Source organism: Diabrotica virgifera, chromosome 5 (assembly GCF_917563875.1).
Source record: "Diabrotica virgifera virgifera chromosome 5, PGI_DIABVI_V3a".
Taxonomy (NCBI): Eukaryota; Metazoa; Arthropoda; class Insecta; order Coleoptera; family Chrysomelidae; genus Diabrotica; species Diabrotica virgifera.
In genome coordinates this window covers 256,781,206-256,809,069 of record NC_065447.1, presented here as the reverse complement: position 1 = coordinate 256,809,069, position 27,864 = coordinate 256,781,206, and the positions used below count along the sequence as shown (strand labels likewise).

At 32.1% G+C, this 27,864-nt stretch overlaps 1 protein-coding gene and 1 long non-coding RNA gene across 3 annotated transcripts in view; one reads left to right on the top strand and one right to left on the bottom strand.

Annotated features, from left to right (window-relative positions):
* Positions 1 to 1,970: 1,970 nt before the first annotated feature.
* LOC126885324 (uncharacterized) lies at positions 1,971 to 3,640 on the bottom strand. Its single transcript, XR_007698386.1, has 3 exons — positions 3,163 to 3,640; positions 2,802 to 3,063; positions 1,971 to 2,455 (listed from the first exon to the last, which is right to left on the bottom strand). It is a non-coding gene; the product is annotated as an uncharacterized LOC126885324 (long non-coding RNA).
* A 1,537-nt stretch (positions 3,641 to 5,177) lies between these two features.
* LOC114334828 (uncharacterized) overlaps positions 5,178 to 27,864 on the top strand; it is a 53,614-nt gene continuing 30,927 nt past the window's right edge. Inside the window, exons 1-2 of one of the 2 annotated variants that reach the window (XM_050651854.1) lie at positions 5,178 to 5,482; positions 23,803 to 23,984. The gene's annotated coding sequence lies outside the window, so the exon portion shown is untranslated. The remainder of the gene's footprint in view (positions 5,483 to 23,802; positions 23,985 to 27,864) is intronic. The other variant, XM_050651853.1, reaches the window with a different exon arrangement.

Sequence of the window (27,864 nt, the reverse complement as noted above, 5' to 3'; positions counted from 1 at the left end):
AACTAATAGTGCAAATCCAACTGATCAGAATAACGTTAATTTTAATTTGTTTTTTGTCGTGATTTTGAGCTTAACATAGTATATAAAGACATTCATATATTAATTATTTTATAAACTTTACGTTTTTGGTGATTTTGAGTGCTGACACATGCCTGTGACTTTTATAGTAGTGAACTGTGAAAGTCCAACTGATCAGAATAATGTTAATTTTAATTTGTTTTTTGTCGTGATTTTGAGCTTAATATAGTATTTAAAGACATTCATTAGATTAATTATTTTATAAACTTTTCGTTTTTGGTGATTTTAAGTGCTGAAAACATGCCTGTAACTTGTATAGTAGTGAACTGTGGAAGTCGAGCTGATCGGATAATGTTAATTTTTTCCGTGTTCCCTCTATAGGGCTTTTCATTCACAGTCATTTGTTTTGAGCTTCTGTCATATGTCATATAATCCTTGTATAGTAATATTATACACGGATTATACAACATCTAACAGGAGCTCGAAACAAATGACAATCGATGAAAAGCCCTATTAGAAACTCATTTATGTTTCCTCGCCTGACTAAATTATCAAAAAACAGGACGCACTCATGCTAGGAATTATGATTTTTATTAATATTATTACAATAATTATTTATATGTGACACTAACGTAACTAGTGACATTAATTTTAGGCCAATGTGACAAACTTTATTAATACTAAATTTTAACATGTATCCCGTATTTTGTTAAAATAATATTATTTTGTTTTTCATTCTATTTAAAATAAATGCAGTTTTGACAGGGAATTTGTTTTGTTATTTATTTATTCCATATAGACCTGGATCCCTCCTACCAAAAAAAAGTTGATTAATAGCAAGCTGAAAATTTATTAATAGCTTAACGGTGTCTAGTCCCACAAACTTTGATGCATGGGAACACTGGAAGTTTTAACTGTGGAACAGGTTAAAAATTTGAAAGGTCAAACTACGAAAATGTTTATGTAATTTGTCAGATAAAACTTCCAATTGATTTGCTACCAATTCATTAAATTCTCATGCAAAAACCAGACTGGTGAAAAACCTGCACCAACTAGGCATTTTAATGAGTAGAACACGAAGACCATGTCAAACTACAGGAATCATGTTGGTGAGTAACAGCAGTCTGATTTTTGCACGAGAATTTAATGACAGGGTAACAGATCAATTGGATGTTCTGTCTGACAAAATATATGGGATGTTTTCGTAATCTGATGTTCCAAATCTGAGTTTCCAAACTGTTTCACAATTAAAACTACCCCTGTTCCAGTGTCACAATACATCAAAGTTTGTCCAACTGGACACCGTTAAGCTATTAACGAATTTTCAGCTTGCTATTAATCAATTTTTTTGGTACACGGGATCCAGACCTAAAGCCGGGCTCAAACGACTCGTGTACATCAAAGTTTGTCCAACTGGACACCGTTAAGCTATTAACGAATTTTCAGCTTGCTATTAATCAATTTTTTTGGTACACGGGATCCAGACCTAAAGCCGGGCTCAAACGACTCGTGTACTTGGCGAATAATCGTTACTTGCGTTACTTACTATGTCTTTTGGGAGGGTTACTAGAACAATTCTTTGACAATTAATAGTAGTATTAACATTATTATTATTAGTGTTTGACAAATAGTACAATAATTGTACTAGTAACCCACTCACACAGTATTGCCAGTATACGCAAGTGACGATTATTCGCCAAGTACACGAGTCGTTTGAGTTCGGCTTAATAGGTTTGTTCGTAGTACGACACAAACGATTAGCAACTGCTGCCAACCATCAGATGCATGAGAAGTTAACAGTTAGCGTTGTGCAGTTAATAGTTAGCATTCATAGACTACGAATGCACATGTGTCTGATGGTTGGCAAGAGTTGCTGATCGTTCTACAAACAAACCTATCAGTAAGCACAATTTGTGATATCCATGGGTAGTTACTAACAGAAAGAGGCAGGATTCGATTTTTAAAACATTTATTTTAGAGTCTAAACATAGTCATACCTTAAACGATAAGTGTATATTATCATTACAAGTTGATACTAATTACAAAAATAAATACACATTTAAAAGACCAATACATAATTACTCATGATGAAGAAGTACATTATAATTAAAAATGAATAACCATTTTCATATCGCTGCAACACAATGCCAAAGCCATCTCATATTTCAGTTCGTTTAGTGAGCGCAACAAGCACTCTGACCGAACAGTTTCAAAACTCATTAGTTTTTCATCAGAGAATGCATATGTTGCTATCTCCAAACCATGTAGCTGTAACATATGTACATGCATTGGGTTCTTCTTCGTCTGTCTTGCCCTGGGCATACTTTACTATTACCGGCCATATGCATACAATGTGCATTTGCTATGTCATCAGAACTTGCTATCACCCCACCCAAGCATTTAGTCGTTTAGCATTAGCTTTTTGGAAATGCTTCACCTAAAAAAAATATTTTATTTTTTTGGAAATTTTTCAACTACAAAAATTTATTTTTATTAGAGTATTTGCATTCTTTACAATGATTGAGAATATTTTATTTAAAATCAGACATTCATACAATATAATTTTAGAACAATCATGACAGTAATTCAAATAGATGGCAGTAATAAATCATTTTCAGAGAATTATGGAGTTCCCAGTTTACAGATTAGGACGACGATATGTCTGGTCTCATACAGATATATAAACGTAAATAAATCTAATATTTAGAACCAATTTATCCAAAAGACACTAATACTGTTATCCATATATTTCTTAATGGTGAATAAATAAAATAAAGGCATACCTTTCCTACAATAATATGGAAATCAGGAAATCATTAACAATTTTTACTCCATTCAAAACAAATCCAGCTGTAAAATATTTACGTGCCTGAAGGCTTTTGTATGCTTTCATCTGCTGCTTAGAGTAGCAACTGTGAGACTCCACCAAATATGTATAAATATCTATAATAGTAACTTGATGGACTGCACTTAACTGTAAAATCCAATTCTGACTGAATTGCGTATGGATCTAAATCCCCAATTATTTTCAGCTTCAATAAATATCTAAAACAATAAAAGAAATAATGTTATTGCTTGCAAAATTCATCATTATTGACAAATAACGGGGCAAAATGAACAGGAAATAAAAATTATTTCGCCTACCTTTCTCGCAACATCTGAAGTTTCCAATAATAATTTCCTTAAATAATCATTTTGCATTGTGGTTAAGTTTATAAAGTGCACAAAAACAGGAAACGAAATCCAAATGAATCCAAAATAGACAAAATACGATGATTATAAACAATGAAAAATCATTGAAAAATAGATACCTACAAACATAACCTCTTTGTTAGTTTATGTGCCAACCAGAGGTCACGTGGGATTACAGTCGAAAATAATGCAATCTGCTTGGCAAAACACCGAAGAGGTGGAGGCCAACAAACTAATATGAGGAAGAAGAACTGCCATTCGCTTGTGTCAACGAGTACAGTCTGTGGAAAATCATTATACTTTGAACTTATTTGACGAATAACTAACTGTGGATTACAAATAGTTATTGAAACGAAATAAAATTTAATCGACTAATAAATCTTATTCGACGAATAACTATTCACTGATTTATTTTTTGTTGGTGAAACCGACCCTAAAGAAACTGAAGTAGAAGCGAGAATGAAGATCTTAAAGAATAGACGATCGCCAGGTACGGATGGAATACCGAACGAACTGCTGAAATACGACGGTCAGAAACTCACTAATTGTCTCACAACATTGTTTAACAAAATCTTAGACAGAGCAGAGATACCACAAGATTGGCACACCAGTATCACAATACCGATTTTTAAGAAAGGACAAAGATCATGCCCGGACAACTACAGAGGAATAACTCTCTTAAATACTACAATGAACTTATTCACAGGCATACTCAAGGATACATTGGAATCACAGATAAAGAACAGAGAAGAACAGCAAGGATTCAGAAAACACAGGTCGACGACGGACGCAATATTTGTCATGAAACAAGTGAAAGAGAAGTCGATAGAATTTAACAAACCTGCATATATTTGCTTTGTAGACCTAACGAAAGCATTTGACAGAGTCAGACTTAGCGATATAATAAAGAAAATTAAGCAAAAAAGGATACCGACAAACATTGTTGAAGTCATAAAACAAATGAACAATAAAAACACGACAAAAATTAAAACAAACTACACCACTACGGCCAAAATACCAACACTAGGAGGGATCAGGCAGGGAGACAGTCTCAGTCCATTTCTATTCAATATGCTAATTGATGAAATAATAGAAGATGTGGAATCGCTACAAGTAGGATACAGACTCGTCCACAGTAGAATCAGTATAGTGTGCTATGCGGATGATGCAGCCCTGAGTGCAGAGGACGAGGATGACCTAAAAAGACAACTTTATCGATTCTATCAAGCATGTCGACGACTCAACATGAACATATCCACGCAGAAAACAAAATGCATTACCATTGCGAAAGACCCAATTAGATGCAAGCTAGTGGTAGAGGGGACACCCATAGAACAGCTAAACCAGTTCAAATATCTAGGTGTAGAGTCATCAAGTTATCATGACCCAGCCAGAGACCTAAGAGGACAAATTAACAAGGGCGCTGTCTTGTCCGCATGTTTGAGTGATGTGGTCTGGAATAACCCATATATGAGAATGGACAGCAAAGTTAGAATTTATAAAGCTTGCATCAGACCTGTTATGACCTATGGCATTGAATCAAGAGAAGACACCAATAAAACCAAAAGCATGCTACGAACAGCCGGAATGAAGACACTAAGAGCAATAGCAAAGCTAAGCGCGGAAAAGGCGTACGTATTCAATGCCATTGCAATTGCAAATTGCATTGTAAATGCCATTTACTTTTATTATTATTATTGTTATTAAACGTTTTGTCTCAATTTATCTGCAGCGCATAATACAATTACACTAATATAACTAATAGAACCATATAATTGACGCCAGTGTGAGCTGTTATAAACTCATGTCACAATAGGATATAAACGAAATGCAAATCGGACCACCAAAATCAATACATCGTTAACAAAACAAATTAAACGCGATATAAATATGTTCCTGATAAAGCTTAATAAGTAAATAAAGATTCTAGGCACGCTGTTTTTGATAGATGCGGCTTATATAACACTGCGCCTAACAAATGCACCGTGATTGTAGGTTTTGTCGTCTAATTCCCCATTACAAAATGCTTCCTCGCGCAAATCATTTTCGGAGTTAAGTCTAATTTTAAAATATCTCCACTGTCTCAACTTCTAAATGTTTGATATCGCTCAAGTTTAGTTCGAAAACACGCTGCTTTCAACGACGGTCTGTGCTTCCAAGTTCATTCTATTGTTTTTTTCAGTGAAAAGGGGGGAAAGTTATAAAAGTGGTGGGTGTTATAAAAGTGGGTGGTGAAAAATTTTGTTAAAAAGGGTTGTTCAGTTAAAAATGAGTGAGTATAATACATGTTTGTTTGATTTTAGCCATACAATATTTACTTTGTTTAGTAAATAGTAGAAAAAACACACTGCTATTAAACGCGCTGTATTTTAAAAAAGCTTTATTGAATAAGGTCTTATTCGGGTTATTTTTACGAACAAAATCATTACAGTTGTTTTACTTATATAAATTATATACAGTCGAACCCCCTTATTAGAATACCGGTTATAAGAATATTCCGGTTTAAGAAATAAAAATTTGAGGTCCCGAAAACTTTCTAGTAGCTATCAATGATCGGTTAATAGAATATCCTGGTTATACGAATATTTTTGCTTGGCACGAAGGCTATTCCAATAAGCGGATTCGACTGTACCTGTAAATAACAATCTAACTACACTCACCGGCACGAAGAACTAGTAGGTACCCCTTGAATGTTTGATAAAATTGTCGAAACATACTTTACTTTTTATTGTAACTTTCATTGAGGATTGACATGCTCTGATACAGGGTTTTAAGGCATGTTTTAGGTAAGAAGTGCGTACGAAAAATTTTTATTTAAAGAGAACCAAGTATACAAACTTACAAATGAATACCTACAAAAAAATAAAATAATTTTATAAAATGAAAATAGTAACACCAGTAGCTCTTGATAACTTTAGAGTGTCAGCTATCTGTTGCAACTTCACTTTGCGGTTTTTAGTAATTTTCAGCATTTTTTTTCGATGTTTGCGGGAATACCTGCATCATTTGGTCTTCCAGAGCGCTTAGCATCAGTAGTGTTGGTACGACCGCATTGATTCTCATTATCATCAATGGTGCTACAGCCCTATGAAAGAGCCTCGACCTTCTCAAGTCTATTACGCCGGTCAGTCCTATCCATTCACAAACGTTTTCAGTTTGTTGCGCCTATTTTTTCCCATCCTCATCTACACCATCCTTCCATCTGAGTTTTGGCCTACCCCTATTTCTATTTCCCACATGTTGTGTCAAATAAGGATTCTTCTAGGAAGGTTGTTCTGCTATGACCTTGCTAGATGTCCTGCCCATCTTAGTCGTCCTATTCTTATAAGAGACACTACGTATTTACCACCAAATATATGTTTATACAGACAGAAGAAGTAGAGGTAGACCACCTACACGATGTAGACAAGAACAGACGACGTCAAAAGGATTGCTGGTAATTGGTTGCAGAAAGCCCAAGATCGACAAAACTTAAAGAAATTAGGGGAAGCCCATGTTCAACTTTGGATGCAAAAGGCTGGATGATGATGATAATGATCTGTGATATACCTAGTAGTTGTACCTCCTCCTCCAAACACCATTTTCACAGATGCCACCGAATATTCCTCTCAGCATCCTTCGTTCAGATATTATAAGCAGGTTTTCATCTGCCTTGGAGATGGTCCATGTCTTCGATCTATAAGTCAACAATGGCTCTATAAGGGTTTTGTATATCGTTATTTTTGTATTCTGGCTTAAGTTTCTGCTTCTCATTTTTCTACTTAGTCCAAAATAGCATTTGTTAGGATTATTTTTCGCTTAATTTTTTCTGTCATGACGTTCTTCTTGGTGATCAGGGAGCCTAAGTATGTGAATTTGTCCACTACTTGAAAGGTATAATTATCAACCGTGAATTAGTGACCGATGTTTCTGGCTATATTGTTGGGTGTTAATGCCATCATCTTAGTTTTCTGCTCATTTACTTGCAGGCCCTTATTGTTTCAGGCATTTGAGAAGGTGGTAGGTATACATTTATTTTGCGTGTTGTGCGGGCAACTAGGTCCACATCATCTACATATGCCAAAATTTGGGATGATTTATTAAAAATATTTCCTCTGTTGTCTATTCAGGCATCTCTGACCGCTTTTTCCAGATCTATGTTAAAAAGGAGACACGCCAGCGCATCTTCCTGTCGCAGTCCAACATGCGTTTCAAATGCCTGTGAGTGTTCGCCCTGTATTTCGACTGTATTTGATTTTATTCATCGTTTAATGGTTGTAGTCGATGGAGTAGAGACCTGGTAACACTTTTTGAGCGATTGCTTAGTTACAACAGCATTTTTCCCATCAAACAACGGTGATAAATCAACACATGAAAATGCTTTGAATCCATTGTTTATAAAAATGCTTCAACCACCGTTTAGTTTTAAAGGTGTACCGAAATGTCATGTGGACAATTAATTAGTCCATCTAAATCGAAACTTTCAAAAATTCTGCATTAGAGCTTCTGAAATTCAATAGGCTCCTAGAAGATATAAACAGCGCAGCTTAGTTTTAGAAGTTATAGATAACTACCATCAAGGAGGACCAACCACAGAGTAATTAACGACCAAAGCCTAAATAAGAAAACGCTACTACTGGCTTACTTTTATCCACATAGCAGGGGATACTCAAACCTTGGTTCCATTGTAGTTCCATGAACCTTGGTTCAGGATCATGTTAAAGAGATGCTGACTGAGACTATCCCCCTGCATGATTCCTGCTTAAACGTTTATTTCTTTAGCGGGCCCTTCTTCTTCTTAACGTGCCCTATCAAGTCCCCTTGACGTTGGCGATTAACATGGCGAAACTGTGTGTCTCGAGCAATTCTAAATAGTTGCTCTGCTTTCTTTATACCTGTCCACTACCTGATATTCTTCAACCAAGAGGCCTGTTTTCTACCAATTCCTCTACATCCTTCGATTTTACCCATCATAATAAGTTGAAGAGTATTAATCGGTCTCCCCTTACTACGTGCCCAAAATAGGCCATCTTTCTACAGTTGATATTATCAAGCAGCTTGCGAGTAGCATTTGCTCTCTTAAGGACTGCCACATTTGTCAACATAGCCGTCCATGGTATTTTTAATATATGTCTGTGCAGCCACATTTCAAAGGCCTCCAAACGGTTAATGGAGGATATTTTTAATGTCCATGCTTCGACTCCGTATAAGAGGACTGACCAAATGTAACATTTAATCTACGCTTTCGAAGTTGAAGTTGCAAATTATCATTACAGAAGAATGGCCTCATTTTTTAAAATGTCGTGCCCATGGGCACTTGTTCCGTTAGTGGGCCCATGTTCCGTTTTTATCCTTGTTATATTGCCACTGTTAAAGGCACTGATAATTGCACTTGGATTACATCTTTCAGTTGGACTCTTTATCAAAATATTTACGTCTTTGTCAAACGCTTTTGTGAGGTCTACAAAGTACAGGAAAATCTCTAGAAGAAACTCTACAAGAGAAACTCTATGGATTTCTCTACGGGTTAGTGTATGAAGATTGTGTCGGTTGTAGATCTATTGGTGCTGGATCCTCGTTGTTCTTCTGATATGCCTACTATCTTAATTAGCTTCTGTGGCAAGATTTTTGTTAACAATTCGTAACTGTTTTAGCTGCTATCAGAACCCCTTTTAAATGATGAAATTAAAAACAAACAATACCTTCACCACATGTCATCTTATTTCACTTCTATTTTTACCATTTTATTACTACTTATAAGTATCAATTTATAGCTCTGTTAATTCTATTGTTGCATCTCAATAAAAATACTTTTAAACTAATGATAATATTTAAATTGGCAGCTTCCATCTAAAGGTTGACTTATACAAACAATATATACTTAGCACCTTACATTTTTTTATTTGTTTATTCATTATTTAAAAAGGAAAGTCATTGATGACATACTTTATTTTTAAGTATTATGTTTACAGTGGATTAAGCCACAATTATTATTGGTGTAATGAAAATTACATTTTTAATTAACTAATACACTCCGGAAATCGTTCTCGAAAAAGTTTATTTTAAAACATTCTGGGAAGATGTAGGTATAGCCTAGTTTTATTAGGTTTTGTCTTTTCCTAATAAAACTTGGTTATTATGATCGGTAATCCCATATAAACATAATATTTAAATTAGACATGCTACAAGATTTAATAATTCAATTTTAAAAATAAAAGATTTCAAAAATTGACATAATTACTTGGAATTTTAAGAATTGAAGATGTTATATACTTACTTGGCCTGAATCTTGTAGGTCACAGTATGTGTGTGGTTGGGAAAAATTTTGAGGGTGGTATTATTACCTTAGGTATACCAAATTGTGACTGTTTTTGTATGTTATTTTGTGTTTATTTGTTTTTGCAATCTGTATCTTGTTTTAGATGTGATTGTGTGACTTTTTTTAAGTTTTTTAAGTTTTGTAGTAGATGTATTTTTGTGTATTGTCTGTTACATATGTATTGCGTATGAGATTTTAGATGACTTTTGTTCTCTGAATTCCTTTATTCTGCTATTGTTGGTATATTCTTGTTGACTTAAGATAGACAGGATAGATCTCAGGGTGTTGGTGGTTTGGAATGTTGTTGTGATGTTGTACATACTTGTTTCCTATCCTTTTTAATTTTTCAGTTTTTCTGATAAGCCTTTTACATATTTATGATATTGTTGTCATCTTTGAGTCCTTTCTTGCTAGTGTCTCTGGAATGCTTATGGTGTTTTGTTGTTTCTGTTCTTCGATCTTGTGGAATTCCTTGATTATAAATTTTATATTTAAATTTAAACATCTTGTATTCACTTGATCTTCCACTTCTGTTTCGAGCTTTTCTTAGCTAGACAGTGTGATGCCTAGATATTGAAACTCCATGACTTGTTCTATTATTTGACCCTCCAGCTCTAATTTACACCTTATTAGATTTGCTATTATAACCATGCATTTGGTCTTTTTTGGGGAAATTAACATGTTAAATTTTCTGGTAGTTATAAATATACGTTGTAAATCATCTTCACTTTCAGAGATTAGTATTGCATAGTCGGCAAAGTTTTCTGATAAACAAAACAATAATAGACCACTGAGACTGAGAATAATATATCATTCAAAATTCGTATACAGAAAACAAGTGAGTAAATTATATTAAACTATAAATCGCAAACATATTGAGATATGTAATATTTTAAATATTAAACCGAAGTATCTTAATGTAAGCTTTACATTAAGTTTTTTTAAAAAGATAACCTACCCAAATAGAAGCTCAACAAAATGTATGTAATAACTGTTAGATGTGAAATTGTAAATACACAGACTTTTTATTTATCGTACTATACACTTAACGATTATTGATAACCTTAGCAATTAATAATTAAATTTAGAGTTTTTGGAAGCCGATCAACGCGGTACTTGAAATAATGTGATGTAACTATGTCTGTATATAATAATAATATTATGTTTACTAAAGTAATAAAAATGTTTTGAAAGTCTTAACAGTTGGTAGTGATAAAGATCTGTAGCAAGGAATTATAGGAAAGAGAACTGTTTATCTAACAGGCTCAAATTAAAGGACGTTATCCATTTGTTGTACCTACTCAAGAAAGGTACTATAGGAATAGTTAAAACGATCGAAAACATCTACCAGAACAACACAATAAAAGTAAAAGTAGAATATGAACTAACTGATTCAATTGAAGCTGGCATTGGGATAACACAAGGGGATTCCTTGAGTCCTTTATTGTTTAACTTGATCATGGATGAAATAATAAAATAGTAAGAACTAAAAAAGGATACCAAATGGGAAAAAAACAATTAAAATAATCTGGTATGCAGACGATGCTATACTAGTATCTCAAAGTGAAGATGATTTACAACGTATGCTGCACCAATTTAATATAACAGCCAGAAAATTTAAAATGTTAATTTTCGAAAGACCGAAAATTCCAGAAAATAGAGCAAACAGACCCGTAGTTTGCCTGAATGACAGAATATGGAGAAATAAAATTATTGGAAAAGAAATGAAAGGCAGAATTTATAAAATAGTCATCAGAACAATAATGACATAGGCGGTAGAAACATTACCTGACACAGAGACGACAAGAAGATTGCTCAAAATAGCGGAGATCAAAACCTTTCGAAAAATCGATGGTAAGACTCTATGGGACAGAGCTAGAAGTACAGATATACGACGGAGATGTAAGGTGAATAAAATTAATAACTGGGTAAGAAACAGAAGAGTAGAATGGAATGACTACATATGCCAAATGACAACAAATATAGTGGTAAGGACAGCGAAAGACGGTTCCCCAATTAGAAGACGATCAGTGGGAAGACCACGAAAACAATGGAATGACAACTTACTGGAGGCACATTGAAAAACAGATTAACAAAACAAAATTAGATTTCGTTCAAGACCAGATCAAGATCTTATTTTATGCAACGTTTCTTCATTTTCTTATTTTATATTGATCTTTACAAGTTATTGATGTTAGTTCGTGAATATAACATACTTCCTCTCAAAGAAAGCTTTACGAGAAGCCGATAGCAGAAGATATAGTGATACCTGTTCTTCTTCTTCTTCTTCTTATGGTAGAGGAGAAGGTCCGAATATGGCCCCACCATTTTGTTTTTTTAAATATTTTATTCTCTTTCATGAGAATTACGTGAAATTGGACTTACTCGTATACTTAGATTCAACATTTATTAATAATACAGAATAGTTATGTATTTAAAAAAGCTTTGTGAAAATAGTATATTAAGTATGGAGAACGGTAAGGGTTTTATACCGATCGAAGACAATTGTTTGGAGGAAGAGCGGAGCGACGACTCCAATTATTGTCTGAGATCGGTTACCCTTAACGTTCGACATGCTTATAAAGTTTCTTGCACGATTGATACCATTATAAATTATAAAATTAAACATTTTCGTCATATTGACTAGTTTCATTCATTTTATCAAGATAGATACTTTGGTTGTTAGGTAGTAACTAGGGTGCATAACAACAATGGAGAATTGAGTTTTTATTTAGTTGTCAATAATTTTAAGTACAATTTTGATTATTATAAATTAAAATATGAGCGAAAGTGAATTTGAAGAAATTGAACGGGCTTGGGAAGAAGGGTGTTCCGCAATTATTCCCGAAAAATCCAAAATCCGTTATCAAAATACCTACCAAAGTTTAAAAAAATGGTGCGAAGGCAAGAATTTAAGAATCGAAGAAAAGACTCTATTGGCATATTTCGTTCAAAGACATATGCAGTTGAAAGCTCCTGGAAGCCTCTGGGCAGAATATTCAATGATTAAATCCACCGTTTTTCTTTATGATGGCATTGATATTTCCAAGTTTTCAACGTTGATCACGTATTTGAAGAGAAAAAATGTTGGCTATAGGCCTAAGAAATTTCAATATTAATAAATAATTCGTTAGTTTTCTTTATTCTTTCAAAAAATAAATTAAAATTAAGAGATTTTTTAACTCCACGGTAAGTGAATTACTTACCGTCGAGTTGGAGTACTTACCGTCGAGTTGGATTACTTACCGTCGAGTTGCTAGTAAATGTCACCTACTGACGTAAAATCTGTCACGGTAAACAGTCAAAAATGATCAATCGTGCAAAAACAAATATTAAACATAATATAAATATAAGCCACTAAGAAAAAACACACAAAAATGGTTTATTTACCAAAAAAAACATAGGATAATAACTTTGTTAGTAAAACAGAAATAAATTGAAGCTACATATTTGGAAAAATCACAAACCTCAGTGTCTTTCTCAGCTCCCGAACATGGTTTATATGCCCACAAATTATATATAAAGCATTGAATCCAAATGTGTTTCTTTCTGTTTGCGTTAAATGACCCTTACTTAACAAAATATGGACTCTGTATCTTGGTCGTCTATTGTGCCTTGCACAACTTCATCATCGGCTGGGATAACTTGTTCAGATGCTACAGAAACGCCTATACTGCTGGTTTCGGATATTATTGATTTCTTCTGAATTTTGATTTTTCTTTTTTTCGGAAATGTTGAATCCTCATTTCCAGAATTTCCGACTGGTTTTGCTTTTACGGTATCAAGTCTTTTACTTGGAGTTTATCGAGAGAGTTTATCTTTTAAGTCAATTTTGTAAGGAGAGGAGATAATTATTTGTGATTTGGAACCCTTTTGGAACGTCGATCCATCTCATTTGAGGTCTTCCTCTTCGTCTTCTGTATTCCGAGGGTCTCCAGTGTAGTGTTTGGTTAGTCCATCTGCCGTCCTATTGCCTTGCATTATCCCAAGCGAATTTACATTTCAGTTCTGCTATATTTGTATTTACATCTTTGACCTTAGTGATTTTTCTTATCCATTCGTTTCTTTTCTGATCCTTCAGATTTACTGTCCATTTTTCTTTCCATGGCCCTTTGTATTTTTAATACCTTACCCATGTTATTTCTTGCCAGTGTCTATGTTTGCGCTCCATATGTCAATACAGGCAGTACACATTGGTTGTAGACTTTTGTTTTTAGGTATTGCGGGTATCTCTTATTTTTGAGAATGTAGCTGAGCTTTCCAAACGCTACCCATGCCAATCTGATTCTCCTGATCAATTCCAATGTTTGGTTCTCCTTGCTAGACTTAAATACTTGACCCAGATATACATATACTTGTACTTCTTGGATTTCTTCATTTTCAATAGTTATTATACAGTTTTCATTAGTATTACTCATTGTTTTTGTTTTCTAAAAGTTTATTTTTAACCTTATATTTCTCGCTTGTGTTTCTAGCTCTTTTGGCATTTTTTGGAACTCATTTTTGTTTTCAGCTATCAGGACAATGGTATTGACGTTAATTCCTGTTTTTTCCCGTTTCAACTTCTTAAACACGTCTTCCAGCACTTGATTGGATAGACGGCATCGTCCTGTCTGATTCCTCTTTTAACTGGTATTGGTTCTGTGTTCTCTTGTAATTTTATTATAGTTTTAGCTTTCCCGTATAATTCGCTGTAGAATTTTGTGTACTGTATAATAATTTTGCCACCCATTGTATTAATAACATTGCCCATATAGTAAAATTTATTTTATTAAGGACAAGTGCTAAAATTTCCAACTATACATCCACATATTTTATTGTAATTGCCAAAAAATAATTAAGTCTAAGACAATTTACATCTTCCCAAATAATCAGATTGTTCTTAGAAGTCGTTTAGTCAAAAATTATATTGGTATTTTATAATGTTTCACAACACTCAAAATAATAAACATCCAATTCCAAAATAAATTTTCTGACTTTAAAACCGGAAGTTTTTCGAAAACATGTGACAAACTCGTTAATTTTAACATTAGAAACAGATTTTTCACACAGATCGAATAAAATACAATGCTACAAATCTTATAAAAATAAAACACAATTGAATGGTATGCCAAAAAAATTGATTTGGAACATTAGTAACGCCAGCATATCGTGCCAAATTTTGTTTGTTTGTTAATCCAATACAAAAACAATTGTTCTCAAATGATGCAAATAAAAATTAAATTTGGAAACACAACATTGAATAATAATATGAAATCTTTTTTAACTCTAAAAATATGACTATGTTTTATTTAATCTTCTATAACATTGTTTCTTATCTGATCTCTTCCAGTTGCTCCCTGTACTCTTCGCTCTCATTATACTGCTGCTTACTTACCCAGGACTCACACTCATATGTAAAAATTGGTATATAGCATTAAAAACATTTGTTTTAGTTTGTTTCGTTATTTCTTTCCTGATTGTTTATTCTCTTTATCTATCCTTATAATATTTATTATACTTCTTGTCTGCCAGTATCTTCAATTGTGACTCCTAAGTACTCAAACGTTTTCACCTGATTAGTTTCCATTCCTTCAATCTGGAATTGTATATTAACTCTGTATTTTGTCTCTGTCGCATGTGAAGAAAGAATTATTATTATTGCTGAAGTTGTTGTAGGGTGTCACGCTTTATCTATTATGTAACTAGTAATGTAACATAGCTGGACATAGATCTCCCTCATAATTTTCCATCTGTTTCGATCTTGTGCCTCTTGAATCCAATTCCTACGACAACGTTTTAGATCATCAGTCCAACGTGTTGGTGGACAACCTCTGCTTAGGTAGGCCTATCTGTTGGTCTCCATTGAAGTATCCGCTTTGTCCATCTGTTATTTGTTATTCGAGCCACGTGACCTGTCCAGTTCCATTTAGCTGCGGCTAAAACTCGCCCTGATGGAATACAGTGTTGCCAAATTTTGGCTGAGAAAAATGTCACTTTTGGCGGTCAATTCAAATTTCAATAAGTCACTCAAGGACAGTAGACCTTAAAAAATAATATTTTCATTTTCAGTATTTATGGAGGACGGAGGCTACTGATTGATAATTCCTTTCATCTTAGATGTGTTCAATTGTATGTAATTATTATATGTATAATATGCAAATATTTGTTTGTGTGATTTACTCCAGGGAAATAAGGTTTTTGTCGGGACACTTGAGCAGCCAGGTTGCAAATGGGTGTTTTGGGTACTATATAGGGTGAGGCAGATAACTGGCCTATTAGAAATATCTCGAGAACTAAAGGCAACATAATCATGAAAATTTGAATAAAGGGGTTTTGAAGGATGATCTATTAAATGAAAATATTTTTATCTCTTTGCAACTTCCGGTTATACCGGAAGTTGCTGATAACTTCGTTTTTTTAAATGGGACACCCTGTATATTTTTACATTTTTGGATTCTCTTCGATGTCTTCTTTCTTAAAATATGAGGTTTTGCAATATTATACAGCGTATTTTAAAAGATAATTACGATTTTTTATGAATTTCGTAGCAATATTCACACCCTGTAGAATTGTAGTAGTTTGACATCTAAAAATCTACTTACGTTCAAATGATTTTTAATATAGTCTACTATTGTTAAGAATCGTTAGTATAGCTAAATTTTAAATTTTAGTATACAGGGTTTGTCGAAACTCGGAATGAGTATTTTCTGAGGTTTCTTAAATGGAACAACCTGTATTTTTGTATTGTAATGAAATGATATTTTATGGAACTTTTTTATTTCTTAAGCATTCCCTATACCTAACTGCTTTAATTTGTGAGTTATTGGTGATTCAAGCTAAACATTAATTGCAACAAAAAATACGTAAAATTTTATTAGGTTGGCCGTGAAAATACTCAATCCCAAATAATTTTTCAGAAATAAATACATATTAATCCAGACTGATCCTTAAAATTACCAATAATGGTTTAGCTATCAAAATACCTACGTAGTTAAGATTGTTGGTGCGATTAACAATTAAGCACAAATTAAAGCAGTTAGGTATAGGGAATGCTTAAGAAATAAAAAGGTACCATAAAATATCATTTCATTACAATACTAAAATACAGGGTGTTCCATTTAAGAAAACTCGGAAAATACTCATTCCGAGTTTCGACCAACCCTGTATACTAAAATTAAAAATTTAGCTATACTAATGATTCTTAACAATGGTAGAGTATAATAAAAATCATTTGAACGTAAGTAGAGTTATATATGTCAAACTACTACAATTCTACAGGGTGTGAATGTTGCTACGAAATTAATAAAAAAACGTAATTATCTTTTAAAATACCCTGTATAATATTACAAAACCTCATATTTTAAGAAACAAGACATCGAAAAGAATCCAAAAATGTAAAAATATACAGAGTGTTTCATTTAAAAAAACGAAGTTATAAGCAACTTCCGGTATAACCGGAAGTTCCAAAGAGATGAAAATATTTTCATTTAATAGATCATCCTTCAAAACCCCTTTATTCCAATTTTCATGATTCGGTTGCCTTTAGTTCTCGAGATATTTCTAATAGGCCAGTTATCTGCCTCACCCTGTATACTCAATACATTATACATACAAAAATGCCCCTCACAGTTCGGACGACAATTTTAGTTATTAACAAATAAGGGTCAAAAATGGCAGTTTTTTCGTTTAAATCGCTACAGGTAAAAATAGGATAATTAAATATCTTATTTACATTATTCTCCTTTTATGTTATAACTTTCGCGAAAGTGACCTTACCACTTTTATATTTCACAAAAAGTTGAGTCAAAGAGTCCATATACTGCAAAAAAAATTTTAAGACGATTCGTCGATTAGTTTAAATTTTATTCAATTTGTTTATCCCAAAGAGCTTTGTTTTGTAATGTTATTGTTCAGAAAATAATAATTATATAGAAATTCTGTAAAAACCACATGAAAGAACCATAGTCTTGTTTTCAAATTATTGAAGAAAATCATTAAAAAGTAATTTTTGTAACTACGAAAACATTTTACTAAAGTAGAGTCATTTTTGGCTTGAAAACAATTGGAATAGCTTTGTTAATATTGACTGTAGAGTAAATTAAACTTGGAATTTCAAAAGCTGGTATTTTTACACAAATTTAAAAAAAAACTTTTCGCCTATGTTAATTACGGTAAAAGTTAGCCACTTTTATTATGTAATTCACAGTTACTTCAATATACATAAAATTCTCCTGTAACAGTGTTAGTTACCATACTACTCCGAAACGGCTTGGCCGATTTTTATGAAATTTTACAAGTATATCCTATGGGACTGAGAATAGGTTTTAATCCATTTTTCATACCCATAAGTTATAAGGGGGGTTGCCCCCCTGACATTTTTTTAAATTTTTTTGGACAAAATTCTAATTTTATATGATGTAGGATTAAAAAATACATACAACCCTTAATTTACAGTTTTCCATTACCGACCCCTATTTGTTAATACCCATCTATATATTTACATCTATAAAATTCTCCTGTCACAGTGTTAGTTGTCATAATCCTCCGAGACCGCTTGACCGATTTTTAAGAAAGTATATATGTATATTCGATAGGTCTTAGAATCGGTCGTAATCTATATTTCATATCCCTGAGTGATAAGGGGAACTCCCCCTAACATTTTGAAATGTTATGTAGGGATTTACGTACATAACGTACTCTACAAGACTACGAGTACATACAATTTAAAAAAATTATGATCAAAATCCATCAACAAGCTCTGGAGATATTAATCGCAGAATATGTTTGAAGAATAAGTTTCATTTTTTGAGTGCACGGATTTTAATAATTCATTTCCACCGACCACAAATCGATTTCGTTAGAACGTTATTTTTAAAGCTTTATTAACAACTCTGTTAAAGTTTAAAGTTTACTCAAACTTTTACACATAAACTATATACCTTCAACTTCGAAATGGCGCTAGCTGGGTTGCTTAATTGTTATAAACAAAGTAGCTGTCAATTAAATAAAAAAAGTGGCTAACTTTGACTTTAATTAACCTAGGGAAAAAGTGTTTTTTTGAAAATTGGTATAAAAATACCAGCTTTTCAAATCCTAAAGTAGTTTTAATCTACAGTCAATATTAACAAAGTTATTCAAATTGTTTATGAACTAAAAATGACCCTACTTTAGTAAAATGTTTTCGGAAAGGTAAAAATACCTTTTTAATGATTTTTTTACAAAAATTTGAAAACATGACTTTTCTTCTTTCATGTGGTTTTCACAGAATTGCTATTACAGTACTATTTTCTGAACAACAATATTGCGAAGAAAAAGCTCATTGGGATAAACAAATTGAATAAAATTTAAACTAATTGACGAATCGTCTTAAAATTTCTTGTGCATTATATGGACTGTTTGACTCAACTTTTCGAGAAATATGAAAGTCTTAAGGTTATTTCACAAAAGTTATAGTAATTTTTTTATTTTCGAAATTTTAGTTTTATTTTGCAATTTCTGAAGCAACAAATGATCGAACCGAAATTCAAAAACTGCCATTTTAAACCTTGGCTCATCGACTAAAAGAATAACAGTATAAATAAGATATTTAATTACCCTATTTTTACCCGTAGCGATTTAAACGAAAAAACTGCAATTTTTGGCACTTATTTGTTAATAACTAAATTTCTCATCCAAACTGTGACGGGCATTTTTGTATGTATAATGTATTAGGTATATAGTACCCAAAAAACCCATTTGCAACCTGGCTGCTCAAGTGTCCCGACCATGGTATATTTTTGTCTTATTTCCCTGGAGTAATTGTTTTTAAACTACAGATAACAGAGATATAATACCATACATTAATTAAAGAATAGGATTGAAATAATTGATGTCTATAATTTTTTTTTGTTGAAGTGTTCAAATGCCAAGAGCCAGGAAGGATGTATGTAATAAAACTGAAGAACAAAAAAAGGAACACATGATATGGATTAATAGTAATAAGGTGTAAGGCATACAGAAAAATGAAACGAAAGCTTAAGAGATAACCAAAACAATGATAATAAATAACAAGGAAGGCCTGAACAACAGAGAAATAAAGTGCAATCAGATAACATTAAAAAAGTATCAACCTATGAATATCTAGGTAGGGAGTATAATTAATAACTGACGACGGGAAAATAGACGCTGAAATAGGAAACGAAGGAAACAAATCGACATGAATATTTTATACCTTAAATAAACCCATACTAGGACAAAGACATACAAATGGAAGTGAAAAGGAAGATGCATAATACAATAACAAGACGACAAGACCAGTAATAACCTATGCAAGTGAAAATTTGACAATACAGAAGAAACATGAGTCAAAAATAGAAGCAATGGAGATGAAACACTTAAGAATGATTGCAGGAAAATGACAATGGGGTAGAATAAGAAATGTAGAAGAACAGAAATAGAGCCAATATTAAATCACATCCAAAATAAACAACTGGAATGGTATGGACATATCATAGGAATGAAACCAGAAAGGATGGCCAGGAAAATTCTGGAAATGGGAAACACAACAAAAAGGAGAAGAGGACATCCCCGAAAGAATTGGAGGTATCAAATAGAGGATATAGTACATGTACGAGGGAAAACGAAAGAAGAAATGAAAAGCCTAGCCAAAAACAGAAAAGCGTAGAAAAATGGGTGAAAGAAACAACGGACCATAATCCGACACTGTAATAGGCATAAGGAAAAAAGACAAGAAGAATAGATAAACTGAATGAACATTCATGAAAAATTCTTGTTTTATGTAAATTCTATCTATAAAATTTACATTTATATTGCAATTAAATATATGGATTTGTTGATATGTACTTTAAAAAAAAAAAGAAGTTTGATAAAGAAACAACAGTTCAGAATAATTATTTTATTTGTTCTTAAAAATATTACAAAACTAAAATAAAAATAAAATATACAAAACTACAACCACCCATTTAAGATGAATATACCTTGGGCCGTCCTTTAACGGTAAATTAATTTACAAATGCTTGCATGTAAGAACAATGTAAAATTGGTATGGCAGAAGATCACCAGGAAATAATACGAAATTAAATAGCATTTCAACTTATTTTCGTAACTCCACACAGAAAGCAAACATTTTGTTTTTTTTTTAACTAAAACTTTGGTTTAATAGTTCAAGTTTTTAGGAATAAAAATTAAGAGGGACACCACTATCTGAACATAATCAGTTGCATTTATTTTGTGTATCTGATGAAACGCATTTTTTTAATACTTATAAACTTAAGTAACATCAATTTTTTGGTGGTTTCAGTCTACCTGGGGTAAAAACTGAACATACTTTTTTATGAGAAAATGGTGGAGAGTCTAAATTTGGGATTTAATATTGAAACAATGAAAAAGTGAAGCTGAAAGTTTCAAAATTTTATGTGTATTTTGTATAACAATGTATAATAATATGCCCTTAGACTACTCGTTAAACATGTCTTACAAAAACATATGGCAAATATCATCAAAATATATGACCAAAATGTACCCACTCTACCTGCACTTTTTAATTCTCACCAGCACTCAGTTGGACTGCTTACAAGTGACGGCATAGCGCTGAATCTTATTATTTTATGCTCTAATATCGTCCTATATACGTCACCTTGTGGTTCATATGACCCATCCATTTTGGATATGGGCCTGTAGTCTATAGTCTTTTCTACGGGAAAGTAGATATAAATAATTTCACTAACCTTGAGTTCCCAACAATTGGAAGTATTTACACCATCAAAATTCTTACAAAGAACCAAAAGAAACAGTTGCATCCAAATAAAAACTCATTACTTTGCAGTTCGGCAAACATCAAATCGGAATAAATATGCGACTTCGGCGGACAAAGGTTTCCAACTAATATTTGCAATATAATCCACAGCCTCTATACCAAATTCTGGAAGATCCATGCGGAAGCAACACATGGTTTTTTTCTTCATACAAAAATATGGCTAACGAAGGCTTTCACAGAGACTAGATTCTACAATCCACATCCAACAAGGAATCGGAAAACTAAGTCCATACGATGTTGAATAAAACTGAAGTAATCTTTAGAATAATCCAAAATATAATTTGTGATAATATACGGACATTTTGATAGAAGGCTGATCGGTTTACTTAAAAAACCATGCTTTTACTTCAAGCAATCAACGAACACCATCCCTCAAATTAATTATCTATTTCGCACCTGACAGAAACCTTGAACTTGGCCCAATCATCAAAATAAAATTTACTATTTACTATTTCCGTTACTATTTAAACGTTAAATAGGCCTAATAGCTATATAAAACTTGTTATACATTTTATCGAGATTAGATATTCATTGTTAATTATTATACAAGAACTTTGAAAAAAAAGACTTTTGCCTTTGAACCGTAACATGACATATTCGGAGTAGTACTTCCTCGTTGGTCACGTGCACGGTCCAGGATATACGTAATATATATGTCAGTAAGCCCGCATTTCAAAGGCCTCTACTTTCTTCATTAATGTTGCAGTCATTGTCCATGCCTCCATTTCATATATCAAAACCGGAAATACCTAACTTTTGAAAAGTCGGATTGAGCCTGCCTCAAGATGTCTAAGTCACTCTAGTGCCGACATCACAATATACTATTATGCTCTGTATTTTCTCTCTGTTATGAAATTGATCACCATCTCATTAATTCAATTAATTAATTAATTAATTATTTTAATTGCTACTGATGAAAACAAAATCGAAATTTAATACAACTTTCCAATAAAAAATATTCTCATGGCTAATTAATTTTAATGTATCACCTTTAGTTTGTGGCTTCTAGTATTTCTCGTTGCTTACTTTATCCAGGACGAAACAGGGAAAATAAATATATTCAAAATCATATAAATTTTATAACTATTATTTATTTATATACTATACCATAAATATAACATTCAAAAAGTATGCTAAACTTTATTCTGTTGTAAAAATTTCTTATCTAATAAAAAAAAACTTTAATTCTACTATCTCCTTTTTTTTAACCAAAATTCATTCAAATGATTCGGTAGACTTGTTCTTATTGTTATATATAAAAAAACAAAATTTAATTTTTGCTTTTTAAATAGATTACTTATATTTTCTAAGAATTTATTAATGAATAAATTATGCTGTAAAACTGTTAAGTTGACAAAAAAATATGGTATGTAATATAAAACAACTCTCTCTTTTCACAAATAATCTGACTAACCTTTTCTATCTTCTTTACTTCTTCTCATGGATTGTGTTGTCCTCGGTTCTCCCACAACGCGCTCCTCTGATGCTGTGACGGTCCTTTTCCTTCAAACTGTTTCTCAAACAAAAACAGCACTCGCCCAATTCTCTCCTCAATTAAATCTCTGACTCGATACAAGCGATATCAATCCTTATAATTCCAAGATTTCTTCTCTCAGCTCGATATCTCGTGCAAGTTGATATAAACCGGCTACTCGTTCCAGACAGAAACTGGAATCTATTCGGACACAAGGAGTTTGTACTTCTCGACTTGATCACGATTTCGTCTCAAACACTAATCTGCTTCCACGGCCACCAAATTAACCACTTTACACAAAAATACTACTTTCGAACTGGACTGGTTATTTCCGATCTCAATTACACAGTGAATTCTGTTTCCCTCATTAATCCGAAAATCAACCACTTTATTCTCCCTCTATCGGTCTCCTCGCCAATCACAAGCATTCTCCATACATCATATCCCTACTTTTTTTCTTAAGAACAAATAGTATTGTATACAAATTTTATGTCTTGTCAATTTCCAGGAGATTTTAATTAAAATTAAATTTTACTTACATTTTAGAAAAACCCTCTATTCTAAACTAAACTAAATTGTTTACAATCGTTTCTTTCTACGAAACCATTTAGAAATATGATCTATTGTCCATTCCAAAGCGCCACATTAACTTTCATTGTTCATAGTTCATTGTTTTGAAATGTATTAATCCGTTCGTAGAAATTTTACCACTAGACTTTGACTCTTCCACGAAACACTGCTTACGGCTAAATTATTTTATTTACAAATTTAATACAGGGCGATGAAAATTTACGATCTCGTGGTCTTTGACACAAAATTAATTCTCTAAATTCTCCCCATAAAAATTATTTAACAATACATATTTCAATATTACTTACTCCCTTTTTGGATAAAATGATTTATCATTCTTACGTTCAATTATTTTTTGTGGCTAATACTAAGAAATCAATAATATTATTCTTAAATGATATCAATTAGTTTTATGCATCGAATATTTCATTAACTAATTTTTTTGTATTTCAGATTGACCAATATTTTCATTGGCACCCGTTGAAAATGCATGTCATGTCAAAATCAATGAAAATATCTGGACTAAAAGTTAGTGGTTCGCAGTTTCCCTTTGGTTTCCAAAGAATATATTTAGATCATAAAGAATGTTACATTTAAGATTTGAAGAAGGTGTCGCGGATTACTACGATTTTTAGGTGAGTCAAACGTTTTTTAATACTTTATTGAAAAAAGTTATTATGTATTTCTACATTTTGTTTGTTTTCACGCAATTGTTTTGTGTAAGTAAAGCAATTATTGTAATTTTCATTACACTCAATTGTGGCTTTATCCCATACAAACAAAATTTCTATATCAAATTTTCAATTTTATATATCGTATAAAAAATCATCCATCATTGGGGTTACAACTCTCTTTAGAGTTGCTGTAAGAAAAATAAGAATTGCCATGTTGATATACAACTTTCGATAAGAGATGGAACCTTAAGAATAAGAAGAAAGTGAATACACCTATAAAACTTCAACTGTGTAAATTGTGTATAATATATCTTTTAATGGTAGCGGCAATGATATTCTCGTCTTCTTAAAGTTTGTACTTTTTCTGGTTGCTTATTATTGCTCTCTATCTCTCCTCTCTTTCTCTCTCGGGTTCTGACCCTTCTAATGGAGGATTAGACGTATTTCTACGTTTATTAACCAATAAGTAAACGTAGATAATTCTTGTTGATGCAGTTTATTACAATCTACGTATTTTGTTGGATGAAACGAATTTAAAAAACTGCACATTTTCCAATCGTTCCACCAAATCTGCTTTATACCATCCCTAAAAAAATTCAAGGCAAAAATGGAGATGGGTGGGACACGTTGCAAGAATGGAAGACGACAGATGGACGAAGAAATTGCTTTAGTGGAGACCACGGGCAGACAAGCGAATCCGAGGAAGACCCCCAACGCGGTGGACCGACGACCTCAAAAGAATTGTGACCAATTGGATAGCAGAGGCGCACAATAGAAGAAGATGGAAATTCTGGAGGAGGCCTATGCTTGACAATGGACAAATCAGGTCTGATTGATGATGATGAACCAATGTTGCACCCAATGTTGCACCAAATGTGGTAGATGACAAACATCGGTAAAGTGGAACAAATAACTTATTGCATACAAAATACATACAAAAAAGTAATTACATATCCATCAATCGTTCTAAAAACACTTGAAGGGGATTCAGCTGAGGATTATTTGGTTTTGATTTTGATTTTTTTATATGCCAGTTCGGATTACCGTTATGAAAAACACAAAAACTTCAAAGCAATGTAATTGCTTTTTTGTATATATTGATCTTCACAAACTAATTTGGATCTAAATTATGAATCCATCATGCTATAAATCTTAGTTGTTTCATAAACATTAACACTTCGAGATAACGAACTATAGTAATAACAAAATTATTATTATACGTCATAGATAATACAGTAACATTAAAAATAATTGAAAGAGAACAAAGAATATTTATCAATTAATTAATAAGAGTTATCAGTCAACTTATAGAGATTTATTTATATACTAAAGATTTCCACAGTTTTCACTGTATTTCTTCACTCAACCGTTCTCGCCAGTTCTTTCTGTTTTGCCAGTCGCCTTCCTCTAGATTTCTTCTTTCCATTGCTTTATCCACTTCATCTCTGCTCATTTTGGTCTGCTCTTTTACATTTATCTTTGTAAAAATATAATATAAATTTGCAAAAATTTACCTTACAAAGATATGCAGATTAAAAAAGATGGAATTGAAACAAACGTTAAACTCGCGAACCATGAAAATTAAATCGTTCAGTTTTTTTTTACAAGAAAAACCAAACTACGTCAATTTTTTTATGTAAAATATGCAAAGAAAAGATTTATAATAACTACACTTTTATAAAAAAAAAGAACTTTTTATAATATCTGCCTACCACGTCTTTATTATTTATATGACACAATATAATTAAATGATTTTATTAACGTTTCGACGTCCAAATCTGATGCCGTTGTCAAAATACAAAAAATATTAATGAATTAAACAAAAATATTGTTGCTTAGTAAAAAATTCTTCTTATAATTTATTTAATCTGACTCATTGATATCGTCAATTCAGACATATTATACATTTTAAAGTAGAGGACTTTAAAATGATATGTATTGCCAATATTTATAAGTTGCGTTCCTGGGACGACTTTACTGAAAGACAGTTCATTCGATTACATGAAATCAACCCCAACTCAAGAATATCCGTCACAAAAAATTATAACATGTGGTCTGTCTTTAAAACATCTTGAGTTGGGGTTGATTTCATGTAATCGAATGAGCTACCTTTCAGTAAAGTCGTCCTAGGAACGCAACTCATAAATATTGGCAATATCATTTTAAAGTCTTCTACTTTAAAATATATATATCTGAATTTCCGATATAAATGAGTCAGATTAAATAAATTATTAGAAGAATGTTTTACTAAGCAACAATATTTTTAAACAGATGAAATAGAGAATGTGGAAAAAATCCCCTTACGAACAATTCACACATCCACCACTTCGGGTTGGGAAAAATTTTTTGAATAGAATCAAAGATCCAAACACCAGATCGTAGAAATGTGTTTCGCCCTCTTCAACCTCTCTGGATCTTTTGATCACTGAGTGTGTTTCAAGGATCTACATCTCATGTTTTTTAAACAATATTTTTGTTTAATTCATTAATATTTTTTGTATTTTGACAACGGACAATCAGATTTGGACGTCGAAACGTTAATAAAATCATTTTTTAGTAAAATTGTGGCTTATTTCCCATCAAAAACTAGTTAATTACAAAAATTCCACAAGAAAATAGCTTCAGAAATTCAGAACACAATATAAAATTATGAACTATTTTGTTGTTTCAATTCCTATGTCATGAAAAAATTTTGTAATCGATTTTAAACTCATATATTCATTAGCTATTACAAATGAATAGAAAATTTTACATGACATAGAAAGTAATCTATCTATTGAGAAAACTAGTAGCACCATATTTTGAGAAAAGTGAGAACTAATATTACTATATTAAATTTAAAATGACTTAAAATTTCAAATAAAACTCGATGCATTCATGTAAAAGCTGTTGAATATTGCATTGTCATCCAGTTTTGAGCTATTATGAACATTTCAGATCTCAAGTTAGTCGGGAAGTATGTTTAAAATCGATTTTAAGATTTTTCCCGGACAAAGAGACAGACAAAGAATAGTTGAAGTATATAAAAACGTTTTAAAAAATTAGTAAAGGAACAGAATACTTTTTAACATAATTATGTTTATATGAGATTTAGAGATTTAGCCACAATTATTTAGCCACTTTTTAACGTGGAGGACAAACTGAATCCCAAAAGCACCTAAAAGTGGTTTCGGAAGCAAGAAAAATTATAACAACTACATATATTTTAGGATTTTCAAAACGTCATTAATAGCGTAATCCAATGAATTATAAACTACTGTAGTGTGACTTGTCTGCTGATGAAATCTAATTAATTTTGAATTCTGACGTTTGTTGTGTTGTGTTCAATATTTCATACATTCAGCTTGAAGTTCCAAGATAAAGACGAAAATAGGCGAGAAAATTTGTTCGTCTTGAATTTTTAATCGCATAACTCGACGTAGGTGTATACATAAACAAATTAAATAGTTAATTACATTGCGAAACCGTTTTGTTTATTTATTTAATATTAAAAACACACTATCCAAATTTACCTACATAGTGTCGAGATTTTATTATCTCATCGTAACTTTTTTATACCTGCCAAGATGTTATTTTAGAATTTTTATATCTCATCAACTAAAACTTTATAGTAAATTTATGTTTTAGAGACGAATTTTTGATATGCTTTATCTCGACACGCACATTCGCAAAATATCACTTGTTTATGGTCCATGTTATGAGGCCGCTACCGTATGAAAAACTTTCTGATTCGGTTTCTTTGCAGAATCTTGTTCAAAAATTACCCCTTTAAACAAATCATAAGGATGCCGGGCAAAATTTTTGGGCAGAAATTGTTTAAAATTTTTTAGAAATTGCTTAT